Here is a 20,183-nt window from a genome sequence, read left to right as displayed (position 1 = left end):
TGGCCTGTATGATGTGAACGGAGGCACAAGTAAGGTGGCTTTCCCAACATCAGGCTTCTAATCCAGCTGATTCAAGTGCAAAACTGAAAACTCCTGAGCCTCGTTCCAGCGCCTGACCTGTGGGACAGCCCTGCCTCTGATTTTTCTAAGCTTTTAAATTGGAGCAAGTGTGCAGCATAAGCTAAAAGAGTCCAAGGGAAACCTCTCACTCACAGGAAGCCACAACCATGTAGATCCAGACACCAGTGTCACAAGAAAGTGCAGAAATGTTCTCTACCACCAGAGTACACGTCACTGTCCTTGATCCTAAACATACAGGCTGACTTTTAATTAGCAACATATGTCCCAGAAGACTGGCAAGATGTGTCTGAATTTACCTCTATCTTAATTGCATCAGGAAGTTGCCTTCTGGGGCTGATCAGCTCTGAGCCTCTTGGCACGTCTCACGCTAACGGAGTGAGGCTGCAGCCAGCAGTTCCTCCCAGGCACTCGCCAGGCTCTTACTCACCGGCCTCTGAGTAGCATGTGCTACAGGCGATGCCTCGCAGGAGTGTCAGTGCACGATTTGTCAGTGCAGCCCATCTTGCCATCCCTCATGCCGGCTGGGAATGCAAAACGGGGAGCTGCAGGGCCAGGGGCTAGAGCACATCCCTTCCCCACCCACCCCCTTGCTCCAGGAGGGAAAATGGGCTCTACCAAAACCCTGACTCACACCAGCCCCACTTGCCTCTCTGTTTTCAGGGCCTGCTGTGTTTCTTCTCCCTGTCTGATTTCCCTGGGCTCTCTCTGGGAGGGAGTGTGGCCAGGCTCGCTTCCTCTCATAAAGCAGATGTGAGATTTGGGACTGCAGCTCCTGGAGAGCTGGGCTATGTTGTCCTGTGCCAGAGCCCGGCTCTGTGGCGGCCTTGATGTTGCAGGACACAGTGAGTTCAAAATGGCAGGGAGGTACTGCTGAAGAGCACATCTCCCTTGCTACACTGGGTGGCCCGAACCTGCTGACAGCTTTAATTTAGGAAGCTGACTGTGGCTCTCTACACACTGCGTCTGCCTGTTGGTTTGGCTGAACTACGAGCACATCCCCTTCACTCTACCTTCCCATGCTATAGCCTATTCGGGGTCACAGAGTGCCTCTGCCACCATGGGAATCATGCACCCCCAAGCCGCCCTCCCCCACTTGCCCTTTTCCTCTCCTTTTGCAGCCTAGAGAGCATCCCAGAGAAGCTCCCGAGGGCTGGGAGCCTGGCAGCAGCCGGATGATGGCATCCCTGCCTGCAGGAGCCTCAGAGGCAGAGGGTGATGTCCAGGGGCCTTCATCTCCTGTCCACGCCCCAGGCAGGTGGGAGCAAGCAGGTCTGCAGCTCTCCAGCCGGTCCTTAGCACACGCGAGCAGCCCTACTGCCCTTTCTCTAGCCTGGCGCCTCGCACACAAATGTGCAACAGGAGCAGAATAGGGTCCATGGACGGGAGAGGCTGAGCTGGAACAGGCACTGAGGCTGAGAGCCTCTGGCTTTACCTTCTTGGTGATTGCTTTTCTTTATTTAGTATCTACTCCTGGAGGGCAGCTTAGTCCTAGAACTTGCCTTTCTTCCCATTAAATGCCATTACTCAGACTCTACACATCTAGGTGCTAACAGACTAAACAGGATGAAGGACCAGGGATGTATAATTGTGATACTAATGTATGTCACAGCTTACACAGCAGATAACTGTTTGCCAAAAGGGTGCTGGTAAATGGCTCCCAGAGGAGATTTCTCTCTACAAGAGCAGCATTTCACACCACCAGCCACTGTAGTGAGGGGAAAACCCCACATCCTTACTCCCGGGGGTCCTACCACGTGGTGTAGGTGACAGGCTTTGCCTTCCTGCGGCAGCCCTCGAGCACAGCAATTTGCCTCGCTTGGGGGAGTGGATACACCTCGTGCTTCCTCAGGTTGTTTTGATGCTCTTCTATGGCCAGACCATATTTAAATAAAGGAAACTAGTTACTTCTGCCAAACCAAAGGGTTCGACATTTGATTGCAAGTTTTGGGAAGAGAGATAACATGGGTTTTTTTCTCAGCCATGGCCAGCTAGAGTTTGGTTCAGACGCTTCCCACCGCGGCAGTGCAGCCTTTCAGAACAGACTGCTTGCTTAAGCCATCTTTTAGTTTTGGTTTGTGTGGTTTTTGGGGTGGGTGTCAGGTTTCCTTGTTAGATTTGGGAGCTGTGTGGTTGCTCTCAAAACTGCCAAGCATGTCTCACAGGCCCCCTTCCCTGCACACCGAAGTTAGGAGTAGTTTTTTAGGTATTTTTGTTTTCAGTTGCTCAGAGGCTGAAAGAAAGCCAGTGAAATAGGGCAGAGCTTGATCGAGAATGAATTTCTCTGGAGGGAAGAGAGAACTGCAGATGCCTGCCCTTCTATTCCTGTTTACCTTTGCTTTCAGGAGGTCAATTGAATTGTGGGCATAAACTTACATTGCGGTTTGCAAACTGATACTCACCAGAAGAGTGTTCTGGCGTCACAGAGCATTTTGTGTTTTGGTTTCTTCTTTCTTAGCTCTTTTATGGCTTGGTAATAACTTGCAACACATGTATCACAGAAACATTATTTACACAACATTTTCACAGCATCACAATTAAAATTACTTGGCAGAATTCACGTGAAGATGTCCCTCGCGCAGCAAGGACCAACAACCCATTTCAAACTTGGACTTCCTCAGTTTTTTCTGTATGGTATAGCTGCAGGATTTCTTCATAAGCACTGATTGAAAGATTCATAGTCTTCAATTCTGTGTATGTTGAGAAAGGGGTGGGTGGGGGGCATTTGCACAGTGTACATTCGCTTGGCCTCTCTATCCACTCGGTTATGGTCCCCCCTTTCACATGGTACGTGACCACCCCATGGAACTCATTGCTACAGGATATCATGGAAAACAACTATCTCAGTGGCTCCAGCAAGGCACCAGACAATGAGAAGCCTCTCATTGTCAAATACAATGGTCTAGCCAAAGCTCCATCTCTGGACATGTCTGCAGTGCTAGCTGTCAGATGCTAAGAGGGCCCACAAGGCAAAAGATCCCTCTGTCGAGGCCTAGTTTTTATGCTTTAGTTGCTGTCAAAGCCAGGAGGACGAACTAGGTGGACTTTCGATCTGACCCAGTAGAGCATTTAGTTCAAATTTACACTGGCTGGGAGTCAAGCCTGGTTTCTAACATAGTGTGTTGTGCAATCCTTCCTCTCATTCCCTGTGCTGTCCCCCTCATCCCACAGAGGTTAGTGAGTTTGTATCTCGAGGGAAAGGGAGAGTGCTTTCTGACTGCAGTCACGTTTGTACCATCAGGCCTTGCCCAAGCCTGCTTCTGAGATCTTACTCAGAGAACCGCTTATGCTTACTTCCAAGAAAGTGCTTAAATTCAGCTGACCTTAACAGATGTCTTGGAATGAGGCTCTACCAGCTCTCTGTCCATGGAGTGTGATGGCGCTCTCCTCATTTTCTCATCCATTTTCTGGGTTTTCTTTTATCCACAGTTAAATGGGTACTGGGCTCTAACACAGCCTCTCTTAGGCTCTCCCATCCCACCAGTTCAGTCCTGACACAGAACCAAAGAGCTGCTAACTTAGGCCCACAAGTCAGGAAGAGCATTTCTCTGCTAGACTGGCCTAGGTGAGAAGAATTAGTGGACTCAAGAAGAGCTTTCCAGCAAGAAGTAATGGGATATACCCTGTTTTTCAAATCCCCTTCGTAAAGCCCTGAAGTCAGAGGCAGTGGCCCGTGGACTTGATCAGGTGGGACTGTCTGGGGCTGTTGGGATTTCTGTTCACCCATCATCCGGGCTCTGCTGCAAATCTGTACTGTCACATTTGTTGGCAAGTTTGTATTTTTAGCATCTTCAGATCCCTTGCATTATACAACACTCCGGAATTTCCCTGATCTGGAGCTTGACACGCTCTCACCCAGACACAATAATACTTACCCTTTATTCCACTTTCCTCCCTGGCAAGGCTGCCTCACCGGTCAGCAGCCCTTCTTCGCTGCCACGTGCTGGTTTCTTTAATGATCTAGAAAGGAAGATGCACAATAATACAAGGACGTGTAATGAGATAAGGAAGATGTATAATGAGATAAAAGTGATGCAAATACCTGCTGGACAAGAAGGGACTTGAGGAAGCTGAGGGAGACACCTCTCAGTGGCTCAGCGAAGAGGGATCCCCATTGCAGGAAAAAGCCCAGGATGATGAAAACCAATTAAGGCAGCCTGGAGCCCTTCTCTGACTCATGGGCTTTACAGGGCTCTAAGTGATCTGTAGCAATGCTTGGGGAGGAGGCTGGCACTGTGGGCATGGTGTAAAAGGCCCTGGGAAAGCATACTGCTGAGGTCCTAACACCTTTACATCAGCCGGCGTGCAGCCCCTGAAGCAGGTCTGCTCACCCATCACATGGGAGATAACGCAGTGAGAATGACTGTGGGCTAACTCTCGTCTGGCAATACCCTGAAAGTTCTGGGATGCATTGCCTCGGACAGGAGAAGAGCAAGGGGGTCATCAATACAAGTGTGCCAATGGTCTCACAGGGGACAGCTGGGAACACCTGCCCTTTACCTCATAACCACAAAAGCGGTGGAGGAAAAGAAGTTAAAGGGTGGGGAATTCCAGTGGAATAACACACATTTTAACACCAGCCATGAACTTAGCAGTACTCAGAAGGGGCCTGGGTAGCTAGAAGGCACAGGGCCATTGCAAATAGCAGTAAGTTATGCAATTTTTCTTCCCATTCTTATTGCTGGCTTCTGAGAGTTGGCCTGGGGAGTTCAGTGAGTTTCCCTCTCAGGGGACAGGGGGAGTACTGTCTGACTTAAGTTAGCTCTGTACCATTAGGCCAACTTCTATAATTTTGAAGACAGTCAGCAAGGCTCAGGAACATTGTAAATAATGACCACATGTGTCAGAAGGGGTATGAGTTATCCTGCTCCAGGGCCTGTCTTTGGCTGCTCATTGACTGAGCTGCTTAGCTGGAACGGATATGCATGACAGAAGGTGAAGGGCAGAGATGTGCTTACTCCACACTTGCCCCCTCCAAGCCCTGACATCTTTCCTAGGAGCACTGGTGCTGGCCACTGTTGGACATGGGATGGAAAGAGGTGGCTGGTGGGATTCATCCCACATGCACATTTCCAGTGCTCCCCTTTCTTTTTCTTCTCTGGTGCTGCAAGCATAGTTGCAGGCTTTGGCTAGTACATCCTCCATGACCTTCCAAGCTTTACTGTCTGCAGACCTGAAGAGAAACCCGGAGCATCCTGCATTTGATTGCCTGATTCCACCAGCTGCAAGCCTGGGGGTAACCTGGCTGTCATGGTGACAGTCTGGAGTACCACCTGGACCTTCAGGGTGTAGGAAGAGGTTTTGGTAGTGGCAGAGTGATTTGAAAGAGAGGCAGATGACTGCCTGCTCCAGAATCACAAAGGACTGTGTGTTGAGCTGGCCTGGGGGGTCAACAGCTATAGGGACTGCTCTGGGTTGTCATACCCCACCTGTCTGGGGACTCCAGCGAGGCTGAAAGCTGGCACTTTGCTTTATTATAAGCGCTATTTTCTTGTGGCTTTCTCTTAGCTGTAGTTATAGCCTGTCTAGTCATTAGCAGCTCCAGGCTGTCACACAAGCAGAGGGAAGACTGCTCATCACTCACCAAATGCTGGGCTTATTTGCGTGTTTTCAGTTTTTATGCAACTTTTTAAAGTGCAAACAGATGTCACAAGATTTTTATCTCCATTACCTTCGTATGTTTTTTATCCCCATTAAACTTGCAAAGAAAAACTACATGCAACAAAGTTTTCAGTCCAGCAACTGCAAGAAGCCCCATGAGACAGAACAGCCCAAAGCCAGGTAGCTTGGTTACACAAAAAGCCTAAATACTCCAGGACTGAAGTGGTGTACAGACTGGGAGTCTTAACAGCTCAGGCTGATCCAAGCTACAGAAAACTGTCTTCCTTTTTCATATGCTCTTCTTTCATTTACAGCTCAGACCATCTTTGTATGAAATTCCCTCCTCTCTCTTCTGGTGGTCTGCCTGCCTTCAGTACATGTTGTGTCTGCCCAAAACATTGTCTCTTCAGAGTAGCCCCTGCGGTTGGAAAGTGCTCTTGTCCGTGTGCTACAGGCACATGGACTGGGGCAACAGGAGCTGATGGGCTCCCCCTCAGGCACCAAAGAGGCGGTGGTGAGTCTGGCTGTCCAGGCACCATGTCCAGCCTTTGCTGTCTGGTAGACAGCCCAGAGGTGGGTAGAGGATTTGAAGTGGACTGGAGGGTATTGTAAGGGTAAGTATGGGAGACACAGGAAGGGAGTTACAGCATTGCAATCCAGTCATTGAAAGCTAGGCTTCAATAACTCTGCTGCTCCCAACAGACTTAACTTCACTTACCCGAGCTCATGTCTCGCAGCAGCAGCTGCAGCTTTACAGGAGACCGTGCTGGTGTTCCTCTTCCAACGAAAATATACCCTCAGGTCTGCTTTGAAGTTGGAATTGAACAAATCTTCCTTTAAGCTGCTTTATATTGCATCTAGTTCAGACATCAGCAGGAAATTCATCTGCATTGCTGTGTTACTGTGCCAGCAAACAGGAACTGCAGCAGCATCCAAAGGTGAGGTCTTATCTCTCTACCCATGTCACCGACTTGCACAGCACCATAAAATGGTACTGTGCCACAACACACAAGGGGGCAAAAGAGACGGATCTCTTCACTGTTCTGCCCAGGTGACAGGCACTGTTCATACAACATTGCTCTTCATAGGCTTTGACTGAGCCGCGCAGAGCCTCCTACAAACAAAGGGGACGAGGCAGATTCTGCGATGAAGCACTGAGCATGTAAGGAGACAAAAGAGTGATGGGATCAGAGAGGAAACAAAACGAAAGCTTTTTTTTTTCAAGATCACAGAACAGGTCAGCAGCATTAGGTAACACAATGCTGAACTAAATACCCAAGTGCAGGTGCTTCCTGTAGGACTCCTTCTGTAGATAATCTAGTCTACTTGAGCAGGTTTTGTTAGAGAAATATTTAGGGAGATGTTCACTGCTTTGATTTGGGCTCACAGGCACATCAAACATGTTGCAGCTGTGTATTGTTGGAGGTGAAAAAAAGTGACTGACAGGGTAGAATGGGGCAATCTGTCAAAATCATAAAGCTCTTTTTTTGGGTCCCATTTCTAGGAATAAAATATTTGTGCAATCACATAAACTGCTAAACATTCTCGCATCGTTATGCTGTTAACTCCCTTCTGTACCAGCCAGGAAGGGCCATTAGACCTTTTTCCAATCTGATTTTTGATAAGACTCTTTAAGACCCCTGTAAATCTTGTCAGAAAAGGTATTTGGCATTAAAAAAATTGCTTAGGTGAGAGAGCTGGAATGTGGGGTGGTGTTTTATGGAAAGACCCTGCCCTCGCTTCCTGGAGCATTCAGTCTATGTGCTACTACATCTGCCAAGGCAATTCCAGAAGAGATCACCCCATTGCCCAGTTTCCAAAGCAAATGTCAACTAAAAAAAAAAAAAAATCCTTTTCTGCTCTTTTTCATTCCACTAAAATATTGAGCTGGAATATAGTGAAGGGATGCATGGATTTTGCTCTGGTTATTTGCAGAGCTGTTTCACATCAGGATCATTGTTTCATCGATAGAAATGTAAATCACAGCTGAGCCAGTAGGAAAGGTGAGACAGCTAAGATGGCAAGAATCCATAGTTTCAAGCCATTTTCTCAGAAAGCTTTTTCTGTTTCTTTTTCCCGACATCTCATAAGTTGTTTTTTCTATTCTTTTTTTTTCCCCAAAAAACATAATTAACTTAATCAGATTTTTTTTTTTTTTTTTCTTAGAGGAAGGAGCCCAGAGATAGGCTGCAGCCCCTCCCAAGCGCCTTTCTGTCTGGAGGAATCCGAGTCCCAAATATTGAATGTTCCAGTCTGGCATGCTGAGCGACACACAAATATCAGCTGTGGTACAAGTGAAATGCTTTGGTGAATCATTGGACAGTGCCTGAGGCTGCTAGCAGCTCAGTCACATCCTATTGTTACATTAGCAGCCCTGTAAAAAAACCAGCCTGAAACTTATCCAGTGTAAAAAAATGTAATAAACTAATTTAGTGCAGACCTCCTAAGAGTAACAAAACACACCCTAAACCTCCTCTTTAAGATCAGCTGCATTATTTTTATAAACAAGTAGTCATAACTGGCCTTTTTAAGGGTTCAGAATTTGCATCCAGGTAGAGAACCACTTAAAAAAGGAAAACTCACTGGGCTTTCTCTATCTACACTTTATACCCAATTCACTTAGCTGCCTAGGTTTTTCTGTGAGCAGAGGCATGCCCCATCAGATAGCACCACTTTCACCGTTTCACCGCAAGGCTCTCCCCACTTTCCAGACGTGGAGATTCCTGGGGAGGAGAGAGGCATCTTTGCAATCATTGAGGGGATCGTGCCAGGATGTGGATCTGGCCCTCCTGCTGAGCAGTGGGATCACAGTACCGCCTTCTCTAAAACGAGAAAATATCCACTCAGGCAATAACCAGGTGGACTACGCTCCCTCCACAAAGGGGTGCAAAACGCACTTGTTCAAAAATCCAGAACAATTGTTTATCGTGGACTACACATGAAAGAGAAGCAAGTTTCTGGTTTAGAGCTTGCTGCCTAAATGACCCGATATGAAATGAAAGAAACTGCCCTTTTCAGAAAGGCGGTGGCAGTGAGTGTGATTGATTGATAAACTTTTGGATTTTAAGGCCAATGAGGGCTATGTAATTCACAACACAGACCAAAACACCTCCCCACAAAGCAGGGGCTCAGTTATATCCATACTTTACAGAATCTTGTGCTGTGTTGGCAGGTAAAATGAATTTAAATAAGGGAGAGGCATGGTTGGTGTCTGCTTGAGGCTATAATGCAATGCTTAAACTTGCATATACGTAAGGAAATATAAGCCTACTGAAGAAAATGCAAAGCTGACACAGCAAGGTGGCTGCAGTCTTGGCTCATGTAGCCAGTGGAAGCTGACCTGCAGTAAGAAGGACATCTGCAAAGGAGTGGAGGATGAAGTGAGGTTCAGTGGCATGTGGGTATCTTTTCATACATGGCTTGTTTGATCCATTTATTCCATGTTGGCTGGTGTCACATCTCCCCGGAGGTTTTAGGGCCCTTCTCTGCCCCAGGGTTTCAGAGTGGTTTCAGCTGCAGAGTCAACAGTCTACCTTTGCCAGGCAACCGCGGCTGCCAGCCTGCAATCAACTGTAGCATCTGCGTCCCAAACAAACTCCTGCAAAAGTGTGGCCAGTCTCTTCATTAAAGAGCTTCCCCTTTGGACTGACACAATGTCAGTTTTCCCGTGCCTGTCTCTCCCTACCCAGCCAGGGGCTGACATCCCACAGCCAGGACGGGGGCTGCCCTAGCTGGGACCTGGGACAACCTCCACAGCTGGCACGACATGGGTGGTGGTTCAAGCGAAGCCAGTGAAAATACTGCAGTTCATACCATGGGGAGAGACCCTGCCCCGTTATGCTTGAGCTCTGTCCCTTGCTTTATCTGCATGCCACCTCCTCTCCCATCTCACCATTTCTTCAACCTCCATCACGGCACAAGCCTCCCCGGCTGGCTTGTGCCCTTGCAAACAGCTCACATCAGCAGCAACCTGGCCACAGGCTGTATTTTTCATTCAAATATTTTTTTTTGTTTTATTAAAATACTCACAGTAAATGCATTCATTAGGAAGATAGAGCAAGTAGGAAACACGAGGTGGGGTGGAGAGATTTGACCAGCCATAAATAGCAGATAGAATAAACAGACAACTGCGAATTATGGGCTGCAAGGCTGGACTTAGTGTGGAGGCAGCACCTGCTACTGTCACCAGTTTATTTGTTTGCTTTTGAAATAAAAACTGTTTACAATGATGAACTCCAGGCTGACAGATTTGCCACTTTCTGGGAAAACATTACCACTTAATGATCACTTGCAGGTGTTTTTCCTACCTGCTGTGCAGTACTTGCCCCACTCTGCATGCCAGAGGCAAGGTAGGGCTTTCGGCACAGACTCCCCTTACCCCCACCCCTTGCAATGTGCTGGCAGCCTGGGCAGCTGCCTGCAGATTAGCAGGATGGGTCACAGCACATTAGCTGAGCTTACAGGAGGCTTAGGGCGTTTCACAGAAATGAAGGTTTTGGGAACAGGCAGCATAGTTAGACGAGGGGAGTGCAGGGAGGGCTCTGCCCTCAGGGGTGCACAACAAGAGGGGACCCCGAAAGGCCCATCGAGGGAAACATGCACTGATGCTATGGATGAGCCTTGGAAACATTTCTGAGCAGGGGAAAGAAAGGATGCCAAGGCAGAGGCTTGTCCTGAGATGGCCACAGTGCCTTCACAGGAAGGCTTCCTGTGCAGTGGGGACGGTGCCTCTGAGCAGCCCTGGCATGAGCTGCTGGAAGCACTTACGGGGTGCAGAGGCTCAAGCATTTTGTTTTCCCAGGAGGGCAGGTTGTCATGGACAGGAGGGATTGCCCAGTACGGCTCTGATGGTGGTTGGCACCAGGTCAATGTGTGTGAGCAGCAGGCATGTTCCTGCAGACACTGTGATGACTTCTCCTGGCCCCAGGCCTCCGCTCAAAGACTGTTGCCTGCGGCTGCTTCCATGCAGACTAACCCCGCTTTCCCCTGGGCGATAAAAGGGTGCACGCTTCTCTCAGCCATGCAAACATCACAGCCCATTTTGAAGGTGACTGCGCTCACCACCACCCTGGGACAGTCCCTATGGGTGAGGTGTTTGCGTGAACGGCCTATTTTTCAGTCAAGCCTCTGCCTGAATGAAGAAAAGGCAGGAATTCTTAGCCTGACTAATGCTCTGCCATACATCACCGGCTGCTGAATTTCAGCCATCACTGCAGTTGAGCTCAGTACATTTTTTTTATCTCCCAGAAAATCAGCCTGTCTGGACACAAAGCCGTTAAGAGATGGGGAGCCCCAGTCCCCTCCCGCTCTGTTTCGATGTGTGCCAGCACCCACTGTGTGATGTGCCTCATTTCTTATTTACATTTGCCTGGCTTTAAATTGCAATCCCTGCTGTTTGTTACGCCTCTCTCTGCTAGATTAAAGAGCCCTAAAATGTCACCCTTTCAGTGTTATCATCTGCCCTCCGCTATTATTGCCTCACAGTAAATAAAAGGAACTTCCCAGTCATTATTTTATACCCCACAATCACAGTGCTTTTTCAGATCAATTAGTTTTCACTCCTCTTATCTGCATTCAAGCCTCACCTCCCTTTTAGTGTTTCCATTGCTTGCTCGGGGACCTTTCCTATGTCTCCTCTGACCTCTGGGAGAGGAGCCGAGCTGACTCAAAAGGGGGGCTTGGTGAGAGGACATCCGATCTGCTTATGGACCAGCCGACCTAATGTTGAACACGGCCAATGCTTTTGTGCATGTCTGAGCTTCTCACTGCACATCCTGGGAAGATAACGTGATTGCTTGCTTGCCTGTAAAGTTACATCCCCTTTGGCACGATCACCTTGTACAAGACATGTTAGTTTGCGTGACTTGGTACCTATCTACAAGGACTTTCATCCTCTGCCTTGTGCCCAATTACCTTTCAATAGGATACTCTTAACTGAAACCATTTTATTTTATACACTCTCCCTTTCTTTCCCGGAGCACATAAAAACATCAGGGCAAAATCCTTTCTACAAACAACTACAAAAACTAACTTGACTGGGGATGCTCATTGGATTTTCTCCCTCTCTCTTCTAAATCAGTATTTTTTTCATTTTGGCAAGAACACATCCAATTCCCCAGTCACTACTTGATAATACATGGGAACCAGAAATTAATCTTAAGAGGGTCAGATCAATTTTCATTGTCCAGCTTGAGAAAAGTTTAAAATCTAAGCTATAGTTAAAAGCACATTGGAAGCCATTGAAGGCCAGTTTGGACTACATGCCAGCAAAATGTCTTTTAAGGGCTGGTAGGAAACTGTGTTCAGCTTTTAAATATAGCTTTTCAAAGCCCTGGTATGGTTTTACAAAGTAGAGGCAGCATCACTGTTCCCCAAAATATCCTAACCACATCATGTTAGAAACGGAGCTTTACTACTTCACTTTGTTTCCTAGCTACCGACAACTTTTTTAGCTTAGTAGTAGAGATGAGCAGTGAAATTTGGCATTCAGACTGCGACTTCATAAAAGCCTTTAAAAAATCTCATATATATATATATACACACACACATACATCTGTAACAATTACAGTTGCTCGCATAGTCACTCTTTTCAGAAATGTTTCAATTACTAACCTTCATCCTGGATGCCCACTCATTCCTGTCCCACGGCCCCTGCCAGCCCAGCCTCGGACCCCCCCAGCTCTGCCCCTGCCCCACAGCCCCCTCCATCCCAGCCCCAGCCCCCCATCTCTTCCCTACACCCCTTTCCCACCCCGGCCCCATCTGCTGTCGGAGAACTCTCTCTTCTCTCCTCTCACCCTTCCCAGCTCTACCAGTCCCTTTACATTCATCACATTAAAGAAAACATTTCATGGTCATCTCTTTTATCTCCTTCAGTGAACAGTTAATCAGAAAAAATGCTTTCATGTTGCTAAATCAGGGCAAGTGGGCAAAGCCAGGCTGACAAGAGACATTTTCCTCTGCCACTAACCTGGGCTAAATAGTATTAATTACAGAGGCTGGGCTTTGATTGCTGGAGTGTGGTGGGGCTGGTGAGAGCTCTCTCCTCCCCGTCCACTCCCTCCCACCGCAGACCCACGCTGCGCCTCCCTTACCTGCCTGCCCTTTGCCAGCATCCCCGTCCCATGTCATGGCACAACTGCAAGTGGGATCCCCTAAGTCTTCGTCTGGGCTGCTCAGGCAGCACCTCTGGGAGAGTCAGGTCCCTGGGCTGGAGGTCAGGTACGGGCCTCCAGCCCAGCTGGGTGGTTGGGATATCTCTGTCCTTGCCTCCCCCATGCCTGTCTGCCCAAGGCGATGGTTTTTTCAGGGCAGGGACTGCTTCTTTCTACATGTTTCAGAGAACCTGAGAGAATGGCTGGGAGGCAACTCGAGAGACATCACCCCGTCCAGTGTTTCTCAGCCTGTGGTCTGTGGGCCACAAGTGGTCTGTCAGATGTCAAAGGGACTGCAAAATGACTGCAGACAATTTTGGGGGACAGACACAGCCATCCTCACACATGCCAGAAAAAGGAGCAAAGACAACAGGCAATGGGAGTGGAAGGCAAACTGAGGGCAACGTGCTACAACTCAGCCCTCCATGGGGAGGTTCAAAGGTGTTTATTGCTCTTTCAAAGAAAGAAAGGTCAAGAAACACCAGGCTAGTCTAGCCCCGCAGAGATGAGTGGTCCCCATCTCTGCGGATCTCCATGGACATTATGAAGGAAACGATGGGAGCTGGACGTGGCTTGAAGGCTTCACTCGAGCCTGATACTGTGCCCCTCTCTGTGTTGGCAATATGATCCCTCAGGTCTCCCAGGTGGGGGGGGCGACAACCTCACATCGCACTGGCAGCATCAGCAAACAGCTGGCTAGCAATTCTGCTGAACCGGCTTTCGGCAAATTCTCAAAACAGGCCGAATCACCAGATGCATGAATCACAGCTGAAACACGGCTGCTCTTTAAAGGCAGAATGCCGCTAACTGCTTTCCCCATCCCTCTCCGAGCTGAGCAGGGATTTATGAAAGTGGCCACAGGAGGAATCTGCACAGCGGTCACTCTCTGTTTCAGAGACCTTCCCTTGGGATGGGTGGCACAGCTGGGGGCCTGAGTCAAGCTGTGATTCAAGCCGATTAAGGTGACCGTCCCTGGTGACCCACGGCGACAAGCTCTGCTCCCATGTGGCTGGTGGGCAGCATGGTAGGAGCACAGCACTCCGGGCAACAGGCGCCTCCAGACTTACTACAAAACTCAGCCGCAGCAGCCAGGCAGGCCAACATTTTAAAATGCTTTTTCCTTGTTTTGAGTGTTTCCTCCAGCCAGCACCCCAGCGTGGTTATAGCTGCCTTTCCACCACATAAATAGCCTTGGTATGAGCCCAACTCTGTGCCCTTTGCAAGTCAGGGTCCCCTCTTCTCATCCTATGATACTGCAGACCCCAGATCTTTCCTCCTCCTCTGTGCTGCAGCTGGTTTCCGCAGGCTCAGCCTGCCTCCTGAGCTGACGCTTTGCTCTACCCTGCACAAGCACAGAGAGAAGCAGAAGTGGCAGATCTCCTCCATTTTGCCCCAGTCCACACTTTGATCTTCTATGTGCTCTTCCCAAGGACACACGGACCTGGTCTTCCCGGTCAACAACAACAGGTTGGAGTCTCCACCGGGGCAAATCAGCACAGGGCCTTGGAGGTCTGCTGGCATCGTCTAACCGCTTAGCCCTGTTTGCTCTGAAGAGCGAAGAATTGGAGAATTTGGAAGACACCTAGGGTGGTCAGGGCCCAGCAACCAAAGTCAGCTAAACCTTGATATACCAGTAGCTTGCATGGACCCAGCTGCTCAAGGCAGGTTTACTCCGAGTTCTTTGGGAACGGGGACCCTTGGACTATCTGGATCTCCAGGGCAAAAGACCTCAGACTTGTCAATAGCTTCATTCACATCTTCAAATTAAAGTGCAGCACCTACAAGATGAAATATGCAAGTAAGTAACCCAACCAGGTAGTTGTCCCCATGCTATTCTTTTTGATATTCAAATGTATTTTAAGCTGACAGTGCTGTATTTACAGAATACAGTACAGCAGTTACATGCAATGCCCTGGAAGAGCTGTTGAGGAGGCCAAAATTGGCATTTTGATGGCTAGGAGGGCAGTAAAGGGCCTAGGGGATAAGCACATTCTCAGCCAACATGCAGTAGTGAAGAAAGCTAAGGCTTGAGTTGTCATTGCTGAGTTTAGAGTTAACAGTCTCTTGATATGAATGACAGTTCAGAGCCCTTGTTGCAGCATACTTCAGACCACAAACAATGCGGTTGCATCTTTTTGTATTAGCTTCAAATATTTAGGGCTCTCTTCATTGCCAGAAAGATGTAAAACTTTTCTTGTTTCTTTTTTTTTTTTCTTTTTTACAGTGAAAATATAGAAGATAAGAATGGCTGGCCTGGATCAAATTAAGCCTCCATCTAGCCCAATGTTTTCTGGCGGGCCGGTTTTGGTTGCTTCTGAGAGAAACGCAAGAAGCTTTGCAGCAGTGGGATAACGTGCTTGCCAAAAGAGTTTCTCCCTTAGAAGTTGTCTCTCTTGCTTAGAAGTTGTCTTCTGCCTTGAGGCAGGAGGGTTTATGTCCAAAGCTACTTGATTTGACTTTGTTCTTTGTTTGTTTTCAGTTCTTCAGGCTGTCACTGTGAATAATGGGTCTTTGGTGCTGGAACACAATTCTCGGACAAATATTGGCTTCCGTGGTAAATTCCAGGGCTGCTGAATTGCAGAATAAATCTTATCTCCATTGAGTGGGTGGCTGGTGTCTTTGGGGAAGGTATAGGGTGCCAGTACGGCACCTCCCTGTCAGTCCACAGAAGGTCATAATTCCTCACTGAAGTTCTGCATGTGGAGCGCCAGGCCATCCTCCAGCCTGAGCAATGAGCCGGGCCTGCCTGAAGCTCTCCTGAGCTCCACACTTGGGAATCTGCTGCCACATGGTGGCATCCACTCTCTCTTCCAGGCCCTAGGAATCCCTCCTTGGCTTCCAAGAGGTAGCGTGTGAGGGAAGAGCACTTCTGAGCTCTGCATTGTAACTACCCCACCAAGTTTCCAGGGACCCATTCTGGAGCTGCTAGGAGCTTTTCCAAGAGCATTATTTCCTGTTTGGAGCTACACAAAAGCATCATGGATGCTGGCAAAAATTCTGAGAGAATCTCAGGTGCTTTGGGGTCAGCGCATAGGATTTGTAAATGAATGACCTTTACCAAATGGCACTAGAAGTATTTTCAAGAAGCGGACCGAGGTCTGCATCTGTCTGCTTGCATTTCTGCTCTGCAGCAGTTGCAAGGGCAGCACCAGGCAGGAAAGGAAACTATTGAGATCATTCCTGTTCCTGACAGAGACTGAGAAGCAGAAAGGCAGTTGTCACAAGAGCTGGTGGAGAGCATCGGTCTCTCTGACTGTGTGCAGCACTGCGAGTTTTCAACGCCGTATTTCACTTCTTGAGGCCACAGGTTGCTTTGTCCTGGGTCAGGCGGCTGTGTGCTGCTCAGAGAGGATGCATTTACAAGACAGCTACTCAAAACAAGGCTGGCTGCTTCCTTCTGGATGGGTGGTGGCACCTGTGGGTGGAAAACCCATGGGAAGTGCCCTGGGGCCACCTTTGCTTTGGAGACTGTGAGGCAGCATGCTCAGAGCCTGCTGTTCCCACCGTGCTGCTGTGTACAGTGCTGGAGATGGCAGCTTTAGTCAGCAGGCTTGCCTAGCTGGGAAATGCAAGGAGCCATCCAGCCAAAGAGGGAGGGTGGCAGGGCAACGGACCTGCCCAACGGGTCACCTAGATAGGGCCACTTGGGTTGCAAAGGACTGTGGGGAACCTGGCCCAAACCAACAATGCCCAGAGTCTGGAGACAGAAGAACTGACGTCTGGAGTTGACGGCATTCCTGCTCTCCTCCACGTCAAGACAAAGTTGAAGTCCATCCAGCTCCAGCTCCTGGATGCAGGAAAAATACAGATTCTGTGAAGATGGAGAGTTACCATGGACCTTCTTCCCATCCCATCACAGCCCATGTCCAGTGGTAAAAGCTGTACCTCTCTCCTCTTCCAGCTTTGCCCCCACTGCGGTCCTCCAGCAGTGAGAATAATGCAGGGCAGCACGCTAAGATTCGCCTGGGGGGAGCAACACAGGATGGGCACGGTGACATCGGGAGCAGTAAAGCGTGAGAATAAGGATGGGCAGGTGTGACCCCCAGGGAGGGAGAGGGACTCTCCAAGAAGCAGAACAGGGAGAGGGAAAGGAATAAGGGTGCTGTGGGCAACATATTAGGAAACTCTGTGCCGTGGTGAGATCTCTATGTTGGCAGGACACTGCTGCCCAGAGGCACTTAGTACTCAGTCTTGCAGAGCAGGGATTGGAGAGAGCATCTCTCCAGCAGGCCAAGGGGACATCTTCATGACACATAACAGAGCTGCCCTATCTCCTGCCCCTGCTGTTCCTCAGCTGTCCGAGCTGTAGGGGAGGAAGAGGTGGCCAAGGAAGGAGATTTTGTAAATGTTGGGACAAAATAAGTAACAAAGCTGTTGCAAGCTCAGCCACTGTCATTCCATATGGTTTGGTGTCCTGTGGCAGTACATGCAGATAGGAGGGAGGCTTTGAGATCATTAGTATCCAGCTGTTGAGCGCGCGGGCCCCCAGGAAGAGCCGTGGGTCAGTGCCACAGCCTGTGTGGCTGCGAGCAAGCCCACGCGTCTTTGGCTGTGCCTCTCTTCCTCTCCTAATGGAGACTGGGTAGCCCTCTGCCCCAGATCCTCTCTCTTCATTGCTGTTCTCTGCCCTTGCTTGCTGCATCTTGTTTCATGGAAAAGGATTCACTGTGTGGGGCAGAGGCCACGTCTGTGCCCTGGGGGGTCCTGCTCTGCCTGGGAGACCTCAGATATTGGGGTAACTGGCCTAGGTAATTAACAGCAGTGGAAGGTGCTGGAGAAGTGCTAGGGTTGATTACACGTGCCACAGCAGAGGCTCTGGGTGAACACATCAAAGGAGGTCTCCCTTTCATCTCGCTGCTCTGAGCAGACGGCTCTGAAGCATCTCTTCCAAGGACAATATGGGGGAGAACTCTAATAACCTTACAGTATGGAGCCCTGCCAGCACTCCCAGCGGCCGCTCTGGCGGCGGCTAAAGGGGCGCCTTCTCCGCTTCCACCCTAATTGCCCTTAATTGGCTCCTGCCTGCTGGCAGCAGAATGGCAAGGGCTCTCCAAGGATCACTGCATCGGAGTGACAACGTTTGGAGAAGGATTGCCTGCCCCTGCCTTGCCCCACCTCCCTCCCGCTCTCCCCCACCCACAAGAGCAATACAATAACCTTCCGAAGTATGAGATTTTTCTGTCCGTGTATGATTTTTTCCTTTCCAGGCCCTGCTCCCTGCTTCTCTGGAGGGGGCTTTGCCAGGCAGCTGGGGCAGGGGAGCAGTGCAGGGTCTGTGTCCCGAACCCAGAGGGCTGTGTGCATGGTGGCACTGGGCTGAGGGGGATAGAAGTGTTGTCCCCTCATATAGCGCCGAGACAATCTTGCTGAAGTGTGTGTGTCAGTGCAATGAGCCCTGCTGCTCTGCTGCTTGCCAGGGCTGCCTATGCATGTGACCAGAGCTTTGAGGTCCCCCATGCAGAACCAGCATCCTGGGGGATTCAGCCCACAAAATCCCACTTTCTCTAGGGAGAGCTGCTGTTGTCCCAGGGCAGCTAGGCAGGAATGGAGCTGTATCCCAGTGTGATCTCCTGGCTATGGCCTGCAGTGTTATCCCGGCGGTGTGGAGAGAAGGCAGGGAGGGCTCCTCTCTGCCCCCACTCCGTGTCCCAGCGCTGGGTGAGGGCACGTGGAGCAGAGGGCCCCCACTGCCCCCCTTCCCTGGGAAGGGTTCTTCAGGACACGCTGGCCCTCTGTGCATCTGGCTCTGGTTTCCTGCGGCAGACCTCCCTGCACTTTCCCCTCTCCGCTTGACACCCGCACAAGCCGTTCCCTTGTGTCAACAGGAGGGTGGGAAGCCGCAACACGAAAAGCACCTTGTAGCCCTGACCAGGCACGTCCCCGCTGGGCTGCCTCCCCGCTCCTGCTCCCAGCCAGGACAAACCCTTGCTGCAGCAGCAAAATATAGCTGAGCATCTTCCCAGTCCCTCATGGTTACCCGCATCCCAGCCAGGGCCAGCCTCCGCAGGCAGCGGGCATCACGTGAGCAACACACTCAGCAGCGAGCTAGCAGGGGCACGGGAAGGCAAACACGACACAAATCCAATTCTGATGGAGGGAGCTGCGATGTCTTTCCCGCTGAGGTTATTTTTAAACTGTTTATCAAAGGCTTGCTGCTCTTGGCAGCGGGGTGGTAGGCTATTTTTGGACGCCTGCTTCACCTCTCCACGGAGATGGGCTGGCATAGGCTCGTCCCTTCTTTTGCCTGGCACCCTCAGACCTCCCGTGGTCTCTGAGGTTTGCCTTGCTAAGGTCACCGCTGTATGCTTACTCACATGCAGAGGGACTTTTTAAGCAGGAGGTCTGAGCTCAGGCACAGCCTCATAATTAGTCCTTCTTAGCAAAAGTCCTCTCATCCTTTCCTGCTATCGGTGGTGACACAGCCTCTTGGGTGTGGGCAAAATACACATTTTAGCCTGCTATTGTCCTTCAGGATGGTGACATTTGTCCTGACCTAAGCCTGGCACTCTGGAGCTTTGCATTCAAGTGATGTCTCTGCTACTGGCTTCCCACTTGCTGCTGTCATGTCACTTTGCCCATCTAGAAGAGCAAGGCCATATTTCCCTACTCCACTGGGTTGCTGGGACAAGTAATTGGGGCAGTCTGACTGAAAACTCAACGCTGTCCTCACAGGGCCTCTTCTCTGTGGATGGGTGAAGGACATGACAAATTTCACTGAGGTGCAATGTTGGGAAAGGTGGTCTAGTAAGGTGGGGCTCAAAGCAAGTGCAGGGAAACAATAGGGATGTGTGCTGGAGTCAGTGAAAATGCAGACTAAAATGGCAATGCAAAGCAAGCCATCAGGCTTTGAGGTTAATAATAGGCTGCCTGAGTCTTGACTGTGTAGAATAAAATCAGTCCTTAAAAGAAGCTCACTGGCACAGTGCTTGGCCCTGACATAGTTATCCACAGGAGCCCGAAAAAATGACTGGCCTCATTACTGACCCGCAGCCAGAAGCATGACTTGAGATACTCTGGGCTCACATAAAGAAGTCAGCACTGTCCACACTGCCCTTGCAGTACCAGGGGAAAAGTCTTGGAGAAGTTTCCCAAGAACATCAACAAATTCAGGGATTTCCTTTTGCTAACAAAGCACAAATCTTCTGCTGAAGGAAGATTTTCTACATTCAAATATGATTTTGGAGAGCCAAAGGTATGTGCAGGCCAAGAGAAGCTCCTCCAGGAATGAAGACAGAAGAAAGCCAGTGCTGGCATGTGCGAGATTTTGGACCCAAAGAAGATAGACATGTCTTTTCTTACAGGTAGCGACTGGATGAGAAGGTGAAAACCACTTACCTTCAAAACTGGCAG

The sequence above is a fragment of the Gymnogyps californianus genome, chromosome 3 (genome assembly GCF_018139145.2).
Source record: "Gymnogyps californianus isolate 813 chromosome 3, ASM1813914v2, whole genome shotgun sequence".
Classification (NCBI taxonomy): Eukaryota; Metazoa; Chordata; class Aves; order Accipitriformes; family Cathartidae; genus Gymnogyps; species Gymnogyps californianus.
Note: the sequence above shows the minus strand (reverse complement) of the source record.